Here is a 17,500-nt window from a genome sequence, read left to right as displayed (position 1 = left end):
TTCAGAAAAAAATAGGTAGTCTGTATCCCGGGGCTGTATATAAACAGCATTGTTCACATTAGCGCCAGTTCAGTGGTGTCTTTGTCATTGACAGGAGTTATTCTGCCTCGTAGTCCTTTGAATATTTAACTAAGTAGGATTTCGAAATTCAGTTCCAATAACTTGAATAATATTACCTTTCCTTAAACGACACTCCTGTGCTTGTCTTCCTGTCTTACAACTTCGGATCCACAACTTCTATAGGCAAATGCTATAGGTTAATAACGTCTTGTTAAGTTTCAAGCAGTCTGAACATAGTTTCGAGGTCCAAGGAAGTCAAGCATGGAGGCAGTAAAACTCAGTGTAGAAATTTCATCCAAAACTGTTTTGAAAGATCTCATATTTCGAACACATGTATAAAATAACCGTTTATAAAAACACTAATCCAAAGATCGTTGCTGAAGCTTTGAGTAGAAACTATTCGAAACTTATGAAATATAACTTGAGTTTAATCATTTAACGGGGCCGCCATGCGAGACACAACACCAAACTCTGGAAGGTTGTCTATGGCCGCGTATTCAACGAGTTCGTTGAGAGCGAGATGTATAGATTTTAAATTTTACTATGGCTCGCGCCAAACAATTTTACTCCCCGATTGGGGACGCTTTTCACAGGAATTCAATCTAATGAATCATAGGTGATGATTTATATGATGATGCAATCGTCCCATATGAATCATCATCATGGTGTAAACATGACACAGAGAATCATTACACAATCATAGTCATCATGTAAATTGATCACATACAATCATCAGTGGAATCACAACCCTGATGTTGTGTGTGTATGTTGGACTATTTATAGAATCATAATATGATGCAAACTGTATACGCTGATCATAACCACATCATCACAACGATGTGTTGCGTGACATTTCATTATGTTTGGAATCATAGCCATGATGTGGTTTGTGTTAATGACACCATTTTTGGAATCATAACCATGGTGAAATGTGTGTTGGAAACATCCTCACTGGAATCATAAATATGATGTAATATGTGTATGGAATCATAACTGTGATGTGTTGTGTGCAGCAAAAATCATTATTGGAATCATAAATATGATGTGCTGTGTGTAGCAAACATCTTTATTGGAATCGCAACTATGATGCAGTGAATGGGATAACTGCTTTTTTTCTGTGGGAATGCATCCCAGGATGTTTTAGAGAGACCGGCTATTTAAAAAACCAACTTGTTAAAGACAGGTGGATTGCAAGTACATGAAAAAATTTGTAATTTATTTATCAATTAATTTTTCTGACATTGTTACATGCAAACCGGGGGCATAATTCTATTACTGCATATCGTTTTTTTCTGAAGGCATTTCTGGAACTTGAACAAGATCAATTCCTCAAGTACATCATAAAGTAAAATATTTCTTACAATACAGGAATCCAGTACTCTAGTGTTGGATCTGCCACTAGCAGCCATTAGCAACCACTACCAATAGCTATATATACCGAACATTGCTACTAAGAATACTAAAGCTGCTAAACATGTTAGACCTTCACACCAAGAACAATGTTCCCTTAACTTCCAAAAAATGGGCCTATAATTGCACTAGAAGGCTGTTTACATGTACTTTGCTAATGCAATATTTGATCAACTCAAAAACTTTTGAGGAGTACTTAACCATATCACAAATGCCATACAAACTTATTAGGCACTGCATGGTGTCTTGCCTTAGGGCAGACAAAGTTTGCTCTACTTTTTCCTCTACTTATCACAAAAGGTACCGGTAACACTGAAATTGATTTGACTTAAACTGATGAAAGCAAATGAAATAACGAGATGTTGTCACGTTTTAGTGCAACCAAATCTGCAGAACAAAACTTGGTGTCAAGTATTAATGATTTTTTGTACGTCAGTGACCAAGCTATATTCTTACTATGATGAATATGTACCTCACTATTATAAACACAGTCCCTTAATTCATATGATTTAGTCATTTTTAAAAGCCCTGCTTTAAACACAGGTACAACTTGCTCCCTTGCTCTATGTAAAGAATTCTAAAGTATTCTCGGTTTTCACATGAGGTCATGGACGTCATGTTGGAGCCCCTAAACAAAGAAACGGCGGCCATGTTGGAGCCCCGACCAAATCCTCCGGGAATTTAACTCTATTATTATGCAAAGGTTTTCTTTTGTTTCGTCGAAAAACATGGCTGTTGATCACGTGAGTGAAAACCAACAATAGTGGAATCCCACATTGAGCTCTAAATTAAGTGACATATTAGGGCCGTTTATACGAGAAAAAATAAGCCGCGGCGTACATAATACGCGAAAGGAACTATTTATACGAGTATAAACTCCCCGGCCAGGATAAGCCGCGGCTTGAGAAAGCCGTGAACGTATATTTTGTACCATTTATACGGGTTGTTCGCGTCTTATGTAAGCCGCGACCAGAGTATGCCACGGCTTATTTTCTCCCGTATAAAAGGCCCAATTGTTTCAGAAAGTTGAAAGCACCAAGATGTAATAGGTATATTTCAAGTCCGTAATGCAACCTGCTATTCCTAAAGACCAATTTAATATGATTCAAACAAACATGCTACCATGTAGATTGTCCAACTCATAGTTGTAATGGACCGTTGAATAATAATAATAATATTATTCAAAGGCCTTGTTCTCGAATGTAGCTTTCATACAATTAATCTTAATTTTCTACTTTTAATTCACAGTTCGCAAATTCTTGGTTTTCACATGACGTCACGACCGCCATGTTGGTGCCCCTAAACAAAGAAAAGGCGGCCATGTTGGTGCCTCGACCAAATCCTCCGGGAATTTAACTCTATTATTATGCAAACGCTTCCTTTTGTTTTCGTTGAAAAACATGGCTGTTGATCACGTGAGTGAAAACCAGCAATATGAAAAAAATATTCTTGTTATTTATCCTTGTTGATTTCTAATGAACAAGTAACACAATTTTCAAATGAATAGAAATTATACACTTCTGACCTCAATGCAAAGCAGCTATCACTTAAGTGGTAATGTAATGTCAAACATTATTAGTATCACCCAACTAGTGGACTAATGCAAATCCTGCATTTTGATTGGCTAAGCTACTAGAGGACTATTATTAATAGTCTTTGATTAGCGAAAAGCGTGACACTTTCTTTCGTTTTATTCCCAAATAAATGTGTCTTTAATTTGGATTTGCTAACTTTATTATTTTTATTGCCTTTCTGTCCAACTAGTTGGGTGATACTAAAACAATTAGACCCTTCGTCCTCAAGGGCCATGGGTCAATAGGTCATTCCTTGACCCGTAGCCCTTGCGGGATACGGCTCTAATTGTTAAGTAGTGCCAAGTGAAACATGATCTTACCCTTTTTTGGAGTAAAACAGATACAGCAGCTGCTGTTTTAAAGTTTACCAATAATACTAATAGTGATAATAATGTTAATAATAATAATAATAATAATAATAATAATAATAATAATGTTTTTCTTATTATTATTATCATCATCATCATCATTATTTATCATCATCATCATCATCATCATCATATGCCACGTAGCCAACTTAAGGCAAAGTCTGTGTCAATCTGAGAGTACCCAGACAACAACTAATAATGCAAGTATTGGCCTCACAATGGTCATTGCAATTTGGAACATTTAAACAGGCATTATATACCTAAACACTCTTAGCAATTCACCTAAAGGCCATCCAATTCCATGTGAAAGATCAGACCAATCACATTGCTAAGTCATGTACAGTAACTGTTAATTTTTATAATGCTTGAAAATTCAATAAAATCTTTCCCAACATGAATGCTCACCTTAAAAATTCAAAATAAGTCCAAAAAATAATTGATAGGTGACAAGAAAAATTTCTTTCATAATTTACCGGTATATGTGACAACATACTGTGGATGAATCCTGCATATATGTAACTTAATTGAAATACAAGAGTGCATACATTTGGATTTTATGAATGACTGAAATAAAATTGTGCTCAAGCACAGCATATGAAATGTAGTCATGAAAATTCACAAAAGAACCTAATTGACCTAAGAAAAATAAATACTTAAGTAAAATGATACTAGAAGTTTAGAACTTAACTTACATGTACAGTACTTAATTCCTTTGAACAGAGTAACCACACTACCAGGATATCACCTTGATTACCTTAACCACTTCACTGACAAGGCATACTGTCAAACATTCAAGAGATTGTATTATGCACTGAAAATAATCACAGGAAAGACAACCAAATGCACTTCAAAGGTGAAGCATAATATCAGGAGTCAAGGAACGCCATGTGCACTCTATTGGGTATGACAGTTCTTAATAAACAAGAAAAACAATGCAAGAATTTAAGCGAATCACAATGCACATGTTGTACACATGTTAAATTATATGTTTACAATTCATCTGCCTTATGATATCCCATAGTAAGCAATACATGTATGCCATTTCATCACTTGTCATTACTTCAAAATATGTACATGTACTCAATAACCCCCTCCCCCCCCCCCCCAAAAAAAAAACACTTGAATTTGTATTTTATACATCAACCAATCTCATCACAAAATGTAGCTTCAAACAATGAAGCAAAATGCTGGTACTTTAATAACCATAGAAACAGTGTAAGCACCCTTGAAGTGGGTCTTCCTTGTACTTTAAGTGGAGAATATCCCCCCTTTAACAACGACATTACAGTCAAACTCTGCTGTTTTGTACTTTATTCATTTATAGTCCCCACTGTTATGAAGTTGGGCCAAATTATTTTGGATAAATTTGCTTTTTCAACCATTATTATCCACTATTTCCAGTTCCCTGCAATTCTGAACCCTCAAGGGCCATGGGTCAATAGGTCATTCCTTGAGAAAATATCAGTGATGTAGCAGCCGATCCAAAGATTACTCGCCATTGGTTTGCAACCCTTACCCCAAACAATAGCTAAAACAATAGAAAGAATGATATGTCATTGTTTCGTGCAAGGGTTGCAAACCAATGGCGAGTAATCTTTGGATCAGCTGCTACACTACTACTGGGGTGAAAATATAGCTTTGCAGTATAATTACATGTAGAGCCAACCCATGTTGATAAAGATGGCGTAGATCACACTAGCATGTAATTGTATTTAGTTATCACTAAAGACGTTCAATTTATTCTCATCAGTAAACTATCACAGTTAACTTGTATATAATAATGTAATCTAACTCCAGTTTCAGTCCATATCAATGCAAGATTATTAATAGAGCATTTTAAACATACCACTTGCAGCACCTTCGTCAATGAAAACACTTTCATCTGAACTGCCACTAGAATTCTCAGAGGAAAGAAAGGGACCTCCTTTGCAGAAGGAAATTATTTTTGAAAAACGCAAGAAAGGTGGCAAGTGCCCGTCGAGCAAAAGCGAGGTTGCTGCTGGAAGCTGTTGAGAGGCCTGGTGGCAGTCACCTTCAGGTCAGAGATTTGCTGAAGCTGACTGAATCCAACCAAGCTAATCCACAGATTCCAGTGGTGCCCTCCCCTCCAGACAAAGTGTTTGTCCCAGAATCACCACTTTCCAGCCAAAATTAATCGTTTAACCCATCGACATCCAAACCGGCCGAAACCAGCCAGACTTAGTATTTTGCTCTGTCTAACGCCAGAGCATTTTACTCTGTCTAACGCCAGACGATTTTACTCGTCAATGGGGAACCCTTGGGAGTCAATGGGTTAATCACTCACTGAAAAACTATGTCTCCATTAACCCATCAACATCCAAACCGGCCAGACTTAGTATTTTACTCTGTCTAAAGCCAGACGATTTTACTCGTTGATGGGGAACCCGTGGGAGTCAATGGGTTAATAATGTCTTTGCCTTTGGTGTGACTGATTGAAAGTTTTTTTTTTGTCAACAAAGCTCATACATGTGTCCATTGAAAGGAATCTTAGCATGAATTTCTATTTGATTCTTTTTCACTTGACTTGTGTGGTATACACTTGTCCATAAATATTTTAAGTATTGGTGGTTTTCCAAGTTTTGCAATATTCAAGGTCTTTCCTAGATCCAGAGATAATAAATTATTCAACATTTTATATTGTCAGTGATGACAGCACAAAATTTACTTGAACTTGGTGTGTCAGTTGTACAATCTATTGTCACGGGACTTACTTTTGTACACAGTAAAACTGTGTAGTTTTTATGATTTCTGTAACTGGTCTGGGTACTTAAGTCACGCATTCCAACTGAGGAATTTGAATGTCTCTAGAAGAAAAAATGTGGCATAGAGTATTAAGTACCATCCCTTTTCTTTTAAAAAATCATTTCTCATAAGCATATTAATTTTTTGCTGCTGTAGTCTGAAAATTGCTTTGAATGTGTATGTTTGCAAAATTAAAAACTCCTTTGAAGTGCACCTTTTGAATTTCAATGAACAACATGTATGATCTTTCAGATTTTGATGAGTCTTTGGCATTATGACTTAAACCCTGACAGAGGTTTGCATAAGATTTCATTGAGTAGTACCTCAAAGAAAGTAGTTGAACCTTTATTACCCATATCTTAATAGTACTTCAGATCTCTTTGTTTAATAGACACCCATTCGAACAAATTGTCCATGGATTAGTCATTACCCAATGAAGTCATTTAGGAAGCTCCTTTCAAGATAAGAATTAACAAAGACATTTCCCTTTTTGAAATTAATTTTTTGTTCTCTCATTTTAGAGACATGCATTCAGCTTTTTTCACTAAAAATGATGACATCTCAATAATCATAATTATTGGTCCCACATGTCTCTGAACCATGGCATCAATTTTTCTTTACTCTTGTAGGGTAAGGTCAATTTTTTCTTAAAATGTCATTGAGCTCCAGTGAGGTAATGCAGCAACTTGAGACTCTGCCCTTTCTTGCTCACAAAGCTAGATGTTTGTTTCATAGTCGAAAGAAACATGACGAGGGCATGAAGGGTGTAATTTTGTGTCTCATAACATTACTCACTATAAAGAGTAACTTCAACTCTAAAATTTAAAAGACACATTTTCATTAGCACTTTCTAAACCGATCTATATATATATAGAGGATATTACATGGCCACGCGGGGAAACGAATTTTATCTTCGAGTGTTGCAAGTATCTCTCACGAGTGAGCGAAGCGAACGAGTGAGAGATACTTTCAGCACAAGCGGCCATGCAATGTTCTGTTTATTATACAGATATTGATGAAATGTCTAGATTTAAAACAACTTGTTTTATTCATTTTCGAAATGATGAAAAAGTGGTCACCAACTGCTAAAACATGCATGTTGTGTAACATGAAACAAGATATGAAAGTTATGAAAAACAAATCATGATAATGTCAAATTTTGCAATAAAAATGTTAATGTAGTAGAGAAAAATTATATTAAAGCACAAAAGTATCTTAAAATGAAGGGAAAGCTTGCATTTTATTGGGTAATCGTGTTGGTCACCATGACAACACCTGTATCCTCACATGTGAAAGATAAAAATGATATGTTCACTGTGCGCGGTGAAGATATGATTTTTTAGTAAAAGGAGAAATCCTGGTATTTCATCAATATCTATATAATAAATATATATACATAAGTGAGAACCAACCAAGATACTTGTACAAAGGCGATTATTACCGTTATTATTATTAGAAACAAAAGTCTGAAAAGATGACATCATCTAGATTTCTGGCCTCAGTTGTTCAAAATCACTATCCAGTGGATAAACACTACTAAATCCAATAATATTCAGTTATCCAGTGGATAGTGCTATTCACTCAACTGGCACCTGTCGTCTAATAGGACAGAACTACATTTTATTCAAATTGCATGTACAATTGAGCGTATAATCAATCCTTAACGACGTTCACGCCCATTGCTACTGCGCATCCTTACAGCACACGCAAATTCACATGCCACGTCATGCATCAAGGGTGCGCGCTAAGTACTAAAATGAACAATGATAGGGCAGATGGCCATTGCTATAGCTTTGCTTTGATTTAACCATCTTGGATGTTCGGTGACCCCTACTTTTCTTTTCAGGAACAGATTTTATTTACAATTATCTTCATATTGTCCAAAAATGAACAAAAAATTAATGTGGGAAGTTAAAAAAATTTCAAGATTTCTGTCCTCGGGACATGGAATCCTGCCATCTTGCGGCTGCAAGGCGCATGAAACTATGGTCGCTAAATGCAAACTTATTCTTTAAGGAACCTCAACAGTTAACTAAATTCACTTGATGGGTCCACTTAAACAAAGTTTGGTAGAGAACATTTCACTTCAAAGATGTAATTGCAATATTTTTGGGCTTACAGACACTGTGGCCTTATTCGCTAAAGAAGCCGGATTTTTTCAGATTTAGGGTGTTCTTCTGAGCATGTTCTCTCCAAAACGAAGTCAGTGACCCGCCCATTTTTTTACATTTCTTACATCACTAACTCATCATCTTTCAATGGTAAAATTTTCAGAAAAAAATCAATGTTAGAAATTTTTCGTGCGAACGTCCTTAAGAGGTTTATTGTGGAATTTATGTGAATGGACAATGCATTCACAATAATTCCTGTCTCACTGAAATATATACACTTGATAGAGTTTAAACCTGTTTCCTTTCAGATCGTACATGTATGGCATTGCTTATTATTTTGGTGCTGTAACAACTTCATGTTCGGCTGTATTTCTGTTCATTTATTTGTTTGGAAGTAATCCTTCTTTCACCAGTGAGGAGTGGTGGCAGAAATTTGAAAGGCCCAGTATCATCCCAGATGGGTGTATGTGAGAGAATTTTATGAAACAATTCCTATTTCATCTGAACTTTTTCTCTCTATTCCCCCCAAAAAAGTTTTTTGGTCAGCATTTCATAATTATTGTTTGTTTTAATCATCATTTTGAATGAAAAAACGATGACTGCAAAGCTTTGATGGGGATAATGGGCCTTTGAAAGTTTTATTCAGAACCATGTAACAAAGCAGTTTTGTTGCTGCAGCAGTAAGATAAATTATTGTGCTAGTGTACATGTAGTATTTGATGATGAAATTATCTTTAGTTAGAGAACTCACATGACAAATATGTACATGTTGCATCATCACTAGCTGAATAGTATTGATTAGAGCTGAAATTACCATAATTTTTAAACGTTTGTCATTGTATAGTTACACAAAATAAATATTCAGTGTTTGCCAGTAGAGCATTGTCATTATTGAATTCTTGCATTTTCTTTTGCTTGGGAGAATAGACTTTGTTTTAAGAATTATAGTGTCCATTGGTACTACACCACAAGCAAACCTCACTTATGCAGGACTGAATCGGTTTGTTTCAAGTTCAAATAGTGCTTATAATCTCTGGCTTAAAATACCAACGTTGCACTAGTACTTAACCTCGATTAAAGTGCTAATAGAGCTTCAAACCATTTGGCTCTTGAACCACAGCTATGATTCTTATCACAGTTAGACACCTATAAATCATGGTTACGATTTGCGACATGACTTCCGTTTCCCGGTTCACATCATAGCTATGACTCTTACCCATATAAATCACAGTTCTGATTCCAGACATGATTTCAAAAGACAAATTGAAATCATAGCTATGATTCTTACTACTAGAAATCATGGTTATGATTCCAGACATGATTTCAGAAGACCAATGAAATCATAGCTATGATTCCTACCACTTTAAATCATGGTTATGATTCCAGACATGATTTCAGAAGACCAATGAAATCATAGCTATGATTCCTACCACTTTAAACTAGTTATAGCTGTCGCTAAAGTGCCAACGAGCCAAGCTTGCGTGATCTGGCGGCTGCAAACATCACGCGGCGTACTCGTGCGGCACTCTCATTGGTTATAGCTACGGTCAATATTTGATCGCTTTGGTCTACATTACAATTAAATTTGAAGCGCTTCTGAGATTTCGTCCGCCTAAAAATCTTCTCGCGGCTCTATAAGCTGCCGCCTCGCCAGGCCTTCTGTCTTCAGAAGGCCTGACTCGTTGGCAATCATGGTTATGATTCCAGACATGATCTTACTTTCCCAGTTGAAATCATAGTTATGATTATTATCACTATATATCATAATCATGATCCCAGATATGATTTCAAGAGACCTCTTAGGATCGTGGTGATGATTAAATGAACAGAAATAATCGTAGTATGATGTCTTGGGTGCTGATCAAACCATAATATGATTCAAATAGGACAAATACATCATCACATGAATCATCGTCTATGATTCACTAGATTGAATTCCTGTGTTTGCTGTCAATGGATTATCTAATTTATGCTGCCTTGTTGACGATTTATGGAATATCTTATTAAATACAGAGAATATTCCCTCTTTGTTTGCAACACAAAATGCAAGTCTGGGCTGTGTGACGTTTGCCTCGTCGCTTAACCTTATTGCTTACCTCTAACAAAACATTATAAGCAAATCGTAAAACTTTGGCTTTCTGTTTCAAAGCTTGCTACAATGCTGCTGAAAGAGAAATCAGAAACAAAGTTGCCGGATTGATCAATGCCATGACCTAATCTTCATTTAAACTTAGAATCTCATATTATCTCACAAATACGGTTACCGAAGTACTGTACTTCGTATAGAGAATATCATACACAAAAATGCCAGAGCAATGTACGCAAGTATATAGAAAAGCTCAACAATTACAATTAGGTGGGTGACACTTCATGGCACTCCCTAAAGTTTGGATTCCATTAAGGAAAAGAAAAGTCATTTGAATTGATTTGCAAATATCACTCCATTAAGGCTAATTGACTTTATTTACTAGCTATCAGCCAAGTATTTCAAAAACATCACGATTCAACTCTTTTTCTAACATAATTACAATCTTCAGTGCGAGAAGCAATTAATACATGCATGACGGGTTTCCTGAGCAAAAACCTCACCTTAGAATTATAGACGTTACAAGGTGGAAGATCGTTTGTACATACGGAAAATCATAACTTTGATTGTCTTCAAGCCGAGGTGACGATTGCTTTTGCATGTTTCTTTGCTGAGAGAACCAGATTTAAATCACCGCACAGACTCGATTGCTTAACTTAGTTACCTGTTAAATGAAGTCCAAGCTCCAATATATACGAATCATCACACCATCGCACAGTTCCACGAGATACAACTGGTAGAGAAAGAGTATTAACGTTAACGATAAGTACTTAAGTTCCCAGAACCAACTTAGTAAACTTTGAGGGGAAGAATGTGACAAATCAATTCGCTACAAACCTTATCGTCACAAACAGTTCAGCAAAATGTCTCAGAATATTTTCCACAGTCCTACACGAGAGATCCCGGGGCCCGTTTCTAGAAGGTCCCGAAACTTTACGGGACATTAATTTACGGGTGTCACAATTCCCTCTGCATCTTAAGAATGGAGGGGACTTAAGTCGTCAAACTTCACAGCCATTTTGCTTTTTGTTACCTTGAAAAAATGTCAAAATATCGGCTTTTCCAAACAAGCGGTTGACAGTTTCACAAATGGCTTTTCGGACCCGAAAAGTTTTCGGGACTTTCGTGAAACGGGCCCCAGCTGGGCTCACTCCCGGCTTCAAGTTGTGTCTTCCAAAACTCAGAGGCCATCCCTACTATGTGTCGTCCAACAATATCGATCTAAAAATCTTTCATACTAAATTTAAAAAATCACCTCGTACGCAAAAGAACGACGATGCATCAAAGAATAGATAAACTTTTCTCTGGCCTTGATTCACGCATGTATTTATTAGCAGTAAATCGTTGAAGAAAAAGTTTGAGACGACCCTTAGCACTTAGTTAGTCTTAGTTTAAGTAAGTCTCAAGCATATTCAGTATACTAATTAGGGAAAGGAAAAGGAAAGGAACTTTATTTAAGTGTCTTGTCTTAGAAGACAAGACACTTAGATAAAGCACTAATTGGGAACACTTTAAACTGAAATCAACAAATAAACACAATCTGCAAAATCAAACTTTTGGTTTTTGAGGAAAAGAGAAAACCAGATACCCGGAGAAAAAAAGTCTCGGAGCAGAGTAGAGAACCGACAAACTCAACACACTCATGACACCGATTCTGGGAACCGAACGCAGGCCATATTGGTAGGAGGCGAGTGCTCTCACCACCAGCAGTCGCCAGCCCTGCACCCCTGCACAGAGAGAGGTGCGTATTATTATTATTATTTCTTTTGATATTCAAATTTGCCAACCACGGAACAAAAGAAGTCATTGTTTCAACGATAACAATGGGTAAAGTCACGAGAAACATTGCTATTGTTAACTTAGGTAAGTTGAGTGCTGTACTTTGAAATAAAAATTTCAACTACTATTGGGTTTCAAAAATAGCACTGTGATACAAATCTGCAAACTACGTATTACATATTGACCGTCTCGTTGGCACTTAGCGATAGCTAGTACTAGTCTATTTGGAGTCCTTTGGTGCATAAATTAGCTCGGCTCAGTCAATTGAGAAAAAAATGATTCATCAACCTCCAGCTAGGCTAGGATATGGCCGCATATTTGTCGTATCGCCTTGCAATTTACGATTTCAACTTTTTGCTCGTCTGTCAATCAAACAGCGAAGATGTTGTTGACGTCACCTATTCGGTCATTAATGTGCAAACCAAGAGCCTGATTCACTGTCGAAACGAAGGGTCTTTTGTCCATGTGGTTGGCACATTTGAATAACAAAAGCAATGTTTGTAAATACGAATATCATCCCTATAGATAATAAGTGATTTAATGAGTCATCAGTACGAGTCCTCCTAATACTTGTACACCTGACTGCGGATCACTTAATCTCTTAGATAAGGATATGATTACTCGCAAGATCAAATAGGGAACTATCATCAGAGTGTCACTTCAATGTATTGTATATTATCTTTACCGAGACCTTTTTTAGTATTACAAATATGACGTTAGTTAATATATATGAAAGCCATACCTATTTGAACTGCGGAGAGATGAATCAAGTTAAGATGCTGATCATCGCAGTTATTTAGTTAACGTTACTTGAGCAGTAACGGAAGAAAAGCCTGAAAAATTCAGACTTTCCTTTCGTTACTGTTCAAGTAACGTTAATTAATAACTGCGATGATCAGCATCTTAACTTGACTTTTATTACAATTACAATCATTATACTATAGTTTCAATTACAATTAATTATAAAGAACGCAATCAATTACGATGTCCTCCTCTGTCCGTAAACCGCAGAGCTAATTGAGGCTGTCAGGGGAATACATAAAATCACTTTAACTTGGACTAAAACAAACAACCTATTGTAGGTCACACAGGATATACAAATAACTCTATTAGGGCTCCCGTACGGGAATCTTCCGACCTAATTTTCAATGTTAAACTAATCGTACTAGTCTGCAATACCTTAGAATAAATAATACTCTATTGAGGTAACAAACCTGTCCATAATATATGAAATGATTAATTAACTAATCAGTAACTACTGAGATGACTCCTCAGACTACGTTTAAAATCACTCAAACTATAGAGATTGCGCAACTCTCGTGGCAACGAATTCCACTTGTCTGCGCCGCGATACTGGAACGACTTTTGGGCAAGCGCTGTGCGGCACTTAGGAATATTATGATCGTTTGTGTCCTTATTGTTATAGCTATGAACATGGGACCTCTTCTGAAAGTCAAACATATTTACCAAATAGCTACTGTATGTACCTGAATATTCATAGATTCGAATATCTGAACGGCCTCTCGAAATCTAAAAGCCTCTTGTACTGAAAGCAGCTTCAACTCTTTGAGAGTAGGTGTTGTGTTTATTGTTCTTCTTCCCGGATAACAAACGGGTTGCAAAGTTCTGAACATGTTGAAGTTTAGAAATGTTAGATTTACTAGTACCTGACCATAAGGGTGAACAATAAAATAACTTAGTAGAAACGAGAGTTTATAACAATCAAAAGAATAGATTGCTGATTATTGCTAGTTTGCCTATCTGTATCAGTTCACTTGCCAAAGTGCTGCTGTGCTGATTAAAGGATAGATGCTTATCTACTACCACACCAAGGTCTTTCACTGAGTCAACAACAGGCAGTTCATTTCCTTAAAATGTTAAAGGCGGGATAGATGTTTGCGCCAGCATTTTTTTGGAGCCAGGCGCAGGAGTCAGTTTTCGCAGCACCAGGAAGCAACTCGATTCAAATCCTGTCGAAGGTCTTCAAGTCGTCTATGAACATCCTCTTTACAAAGTGAGATGTAAAGCTTTGAATCGGCTACATAAGATTCGACGCTACAAATGTGGCAGACTGAAGGTAAGTCATTGATGTACAGGTTGGAAAGCAAGGGCCCAAGTATTGACCCCTGTGGTACACCACGGCTAACCGTAAGAGAACTCGAAAGGGAGCTATAGATTTGCACGCGTTGAGTTTTGCCAGACAAGTAACTTTGAAAACAAGTCAAAGTTGAATCCGATACATTGAGGTTCCGTAGTTTCGAAAACAGTATCTGATGATCAATACTGTCAAAGCCCTTGCTATAAGGTCCAACATCAGCACAGCGGTCACATTTCCCTCATCAATTGCCTTGAGTTGAACGGCTTGTCCAATTACCGCTCTGGGCCCGGTTGTTCAAAAACCGATTAATGCTAATCCCAGATTAAAAATTTACCCAGGAGTTTATTTCTCTACTCCCAAATGCTGTTCAACACTGATATTTGGCAAAACTTTAAATTGGAGGAAGTCACCAAAAAGTTGAAAAAATTGAAACCAAAGTTCACGCTAATCCTGGATTAAGTTAATCGGCTTTGAAACAACCGGGCCCTGATGACTTGAGAGCATGTTGTTGGTTGTTAGAAACTCCACAAACTGTTCATACGCCAATTGTTCCTTAGACATCACAGGCGACAGAGAGATGAGGCGTTTATTACTAAGAACCTCATGGTCTCCCTCCTTTGGATGCGCAACCACTTCTTCTTGTCCTTTGGAAAACATGCTCTCGAGAAGGAAGTGTTAAACAGGTCCGTGAGCACAGGACAGGTAGAACCGACGGGTTATTCTTTCATTTTACGCTTACGCGAAATACATATAACTTTCCTTTATATAAACATAGTAGATTATGCCACTCTCACAGTTATATCTATTTCGCGTAAGCGTGACATGAAAAACAACCAAACGACGTGAGCTGGAGACACGCCTTAGGAAAAAATAGGGACAAAAAAATAAAGAACAGGAAAAAAACGAAGTCACAGATTTCAAACTAATACGCCATTAACACCAACAAGACATGTTTAATTAACCTGGGCTTAACAAAATGAAAATAAGTCACAGAAAAATATAGAACTGGCTGTTACATGAGATTCAGGTAAGTTTTAATTCATTGTTTGATTTGTGCTAAATTTGTAGTCGACAAAACTCAGTATTCATGAGTTAACAAGAAAACACTTTAAAACCGTGTTCAACTTAACATCTTTAAAACATGTAGATAAATGTAACTTCATACCCGGCCGGTTACACATTCGAATAAAACGCGCGCGCATTTAAAACACTTGCAAAGTTTCCAACAGCAAAACTTCACATACAAGAATTAGATAGCAATAGATCTTAGGATGAAACGTACATTTTAAAGTACAACTTTATTTACTCAAAGCACCAAAAAAAGACCCTGACTGATAAAAAAAAAAAACATTTATCCACAGTTCTAATCGTAAATATATTGACTTTCGTCGCCAATCGACAGCAACCTATATCGTAAAAAACACTGTAACATACTCAATGCGAGCAACGTTGTGTGTGCTGTTGCACCTTTCGTCTGCTAAAAGTCTCCTATAGTTACTCAAAAGGTCATGAGAAGCAAGTTTGAAAATTCATGCTCATCAACTACAAATCGAGAAAAATTGTACAGCTCTGCCAGTCTAACACAGTTAAGAATAAATACAAGTTTCGCAAAGTTCACTTGTGTTTGTCCTGAAAATGTAGGAAACCTTGTCCAATGGTCAGCCCTTGTTTCTTCAGCTCACAAGACTCAATCAGCACTCACTCCTGAAGCTCGCGCCTGCGGGCAAACAAATTAATCAACTGATCGATCAATCCTTTATTGTATTTCAATTAATCAAACTAGGCAGATTGGATTCGCTCTGACGAAGGGCTAACGCTCGAAACGTCAGCTTTTAGAATCTCTGTTCGGTGGTCAATTTACATTATCAACTCCGTTGATAAACCAAATTTTTGTATACTACTTCCCCACCGACGCAGCACCACAGTTTCTTTAGAAACTACCCCTTCACTCAGATTTACAGAAGGTCACGTTTTAAGAATAGAGTTTGGAATCGAATAGAAAACGTAAGCCTAATAGACTTAAAACTCTGCCTATTGCTTTTGTTTTCAGCGAACGCATGCGCAAAAGAGATATGTAGAATCGCGTTGGCGGTCAACGGCAAACGTCAAGCTGAGATTTACTCCTATTAGCGTTGTGCGCACGCCGAGGGTACTGGCCTGACCGCGGGATTGGTGTTACTTTGTGTCCACCTAGCTTTAAACTGATTTCTATCTGTTTTGAACCGGATTTACTCAACAGAGTTTCACCCATCAGCAGGGTGGGCAATATTTGAAAACAACTTTAGCGGCTCTTGTCCACAGGACATTAAGAATTAAGAGCGGAAATTGGATACAGAGCCCTGCGCCATAATTAGGGAGCTTACGAAACGAGGACGGCGACGGCAACGAGGACTTCATTTTAAAATACGAGTTCGCGTTATTCATATCACTACGGAACTATTTCATGTCGTTTCGCGTTAAAAATGTGTAGTAACTGTCGAGGAATTAAACTGGTATGAGTGAGTTGGAAGCGTAGAGAGAGAACTGAAAATTCATCGTCATGTGCTAAGGTCCTCCACAGAACCTTCAATTTGGTCATTTCACGTCGTCATTTAGGAGATGACGGCAAAGAAATGTACCAAAATGTAAAACGCACGTGCAGAGCGTGAAGAACCATTGTTTTTGCTCACTAAACCTATTGCTTTGTAGCGTCGTCGTTGCCGTCGGCGTCGTCGTTTCGTAAGCTCCCTATTAAGGGGTGCATATCACCCATATCACCCATATCACCATATATGGGAATAACAAACATTTCCAAGCAATCACAATAGACTGATAATGGTTTATACTCTTCATGTGGGCAAGCTCGAAGTACACACAGAATATCTTGTGATATCAGCGGGTCGTGTGGTCATTTGCCGAGCAGTATTCGCTCATAGTGCTGCTGGCTACGATAGTGGATACAGTATTTGAAAGATTACATGCATTTAAAAAAAGGTTGCCTTTTATACAATAAATTGGTACCTTACTTTTTACCCTCACTGCTGAGTGTCTGCTATCCCGGGTATTTTACCTTGATAATTTCAGTATTTGTTGCGGCACTGAACGGGCTTCCCTACGGTGGCTTGTAAGGGCCATCAATAGTTCAAAAAAAAAATTCATAATGACACTTAGTAACTATCAATTGACACTTATAACTGGCATTTACACTTCCAACTGTCAACGATAGTAACTGGCAATTCACACTTATAACTGGCATTTGACACTTATAAGTA

General features: G+C 37.2%; 1 protein-coding gene across 7 annotated transcripts in view; it reads right to left on the bottom strand.

Moving 5' to 3' along the window:
* The window catches only part of LOC138040901 (uncharacterized), a 23,282-nt gene extending 12,005 nt beyond the window's left edge, over nucleotides 1-11,277 (bottom strand). The window contains exons 1-4 of one of the 7 annotated variants that reach the window (XM_068886652.1): nucleotides 11,210-11,277; nucleotides 11,037-11,105; nucleotides 10,383-10,450; nucleotides 177-250 (exon numbers count right to left, since the gene is read on the bottom strand). The gene's annotated coding sequence lies outside the window, so the exon portion shown is untranslated. Of the gene's footprint in view, nucleotides 1-176; nucleotides 251-4,104; nucleotides 4,193-5,258; nucleotides 5,306-10,382; nucleotides 10,451-11,036; nucleotides 11,106-11,209 lie in introns of those variants that run through there. The other 6 variants (XM_068886627.1, XM_068886660.1, XM_068886644.1 and 3 more) reach the window with 6 other exon arrangements.
* Nucleotides 11,278-17,500: the final 6,223 nt, after the last annotated feature.

This window comes from Montipora capricornis, chromosome 1 (assembly GCF_036669925.1).
Source record: "Montipora capricornis isolate CH-2021 chromosome 1, ASM3666992v2, whole genome shotgun sequence".
NCBI lineage: Eukaryota > Metazoa > Cnidaria > Anthozoa > Scleractinia > Acroporidae > Montipora > Montipora capricornis.
Note: the sequence above shows the minus strand (reverse complement) of the source record. Positions and strands in the feature narration are given on the sequence as shown.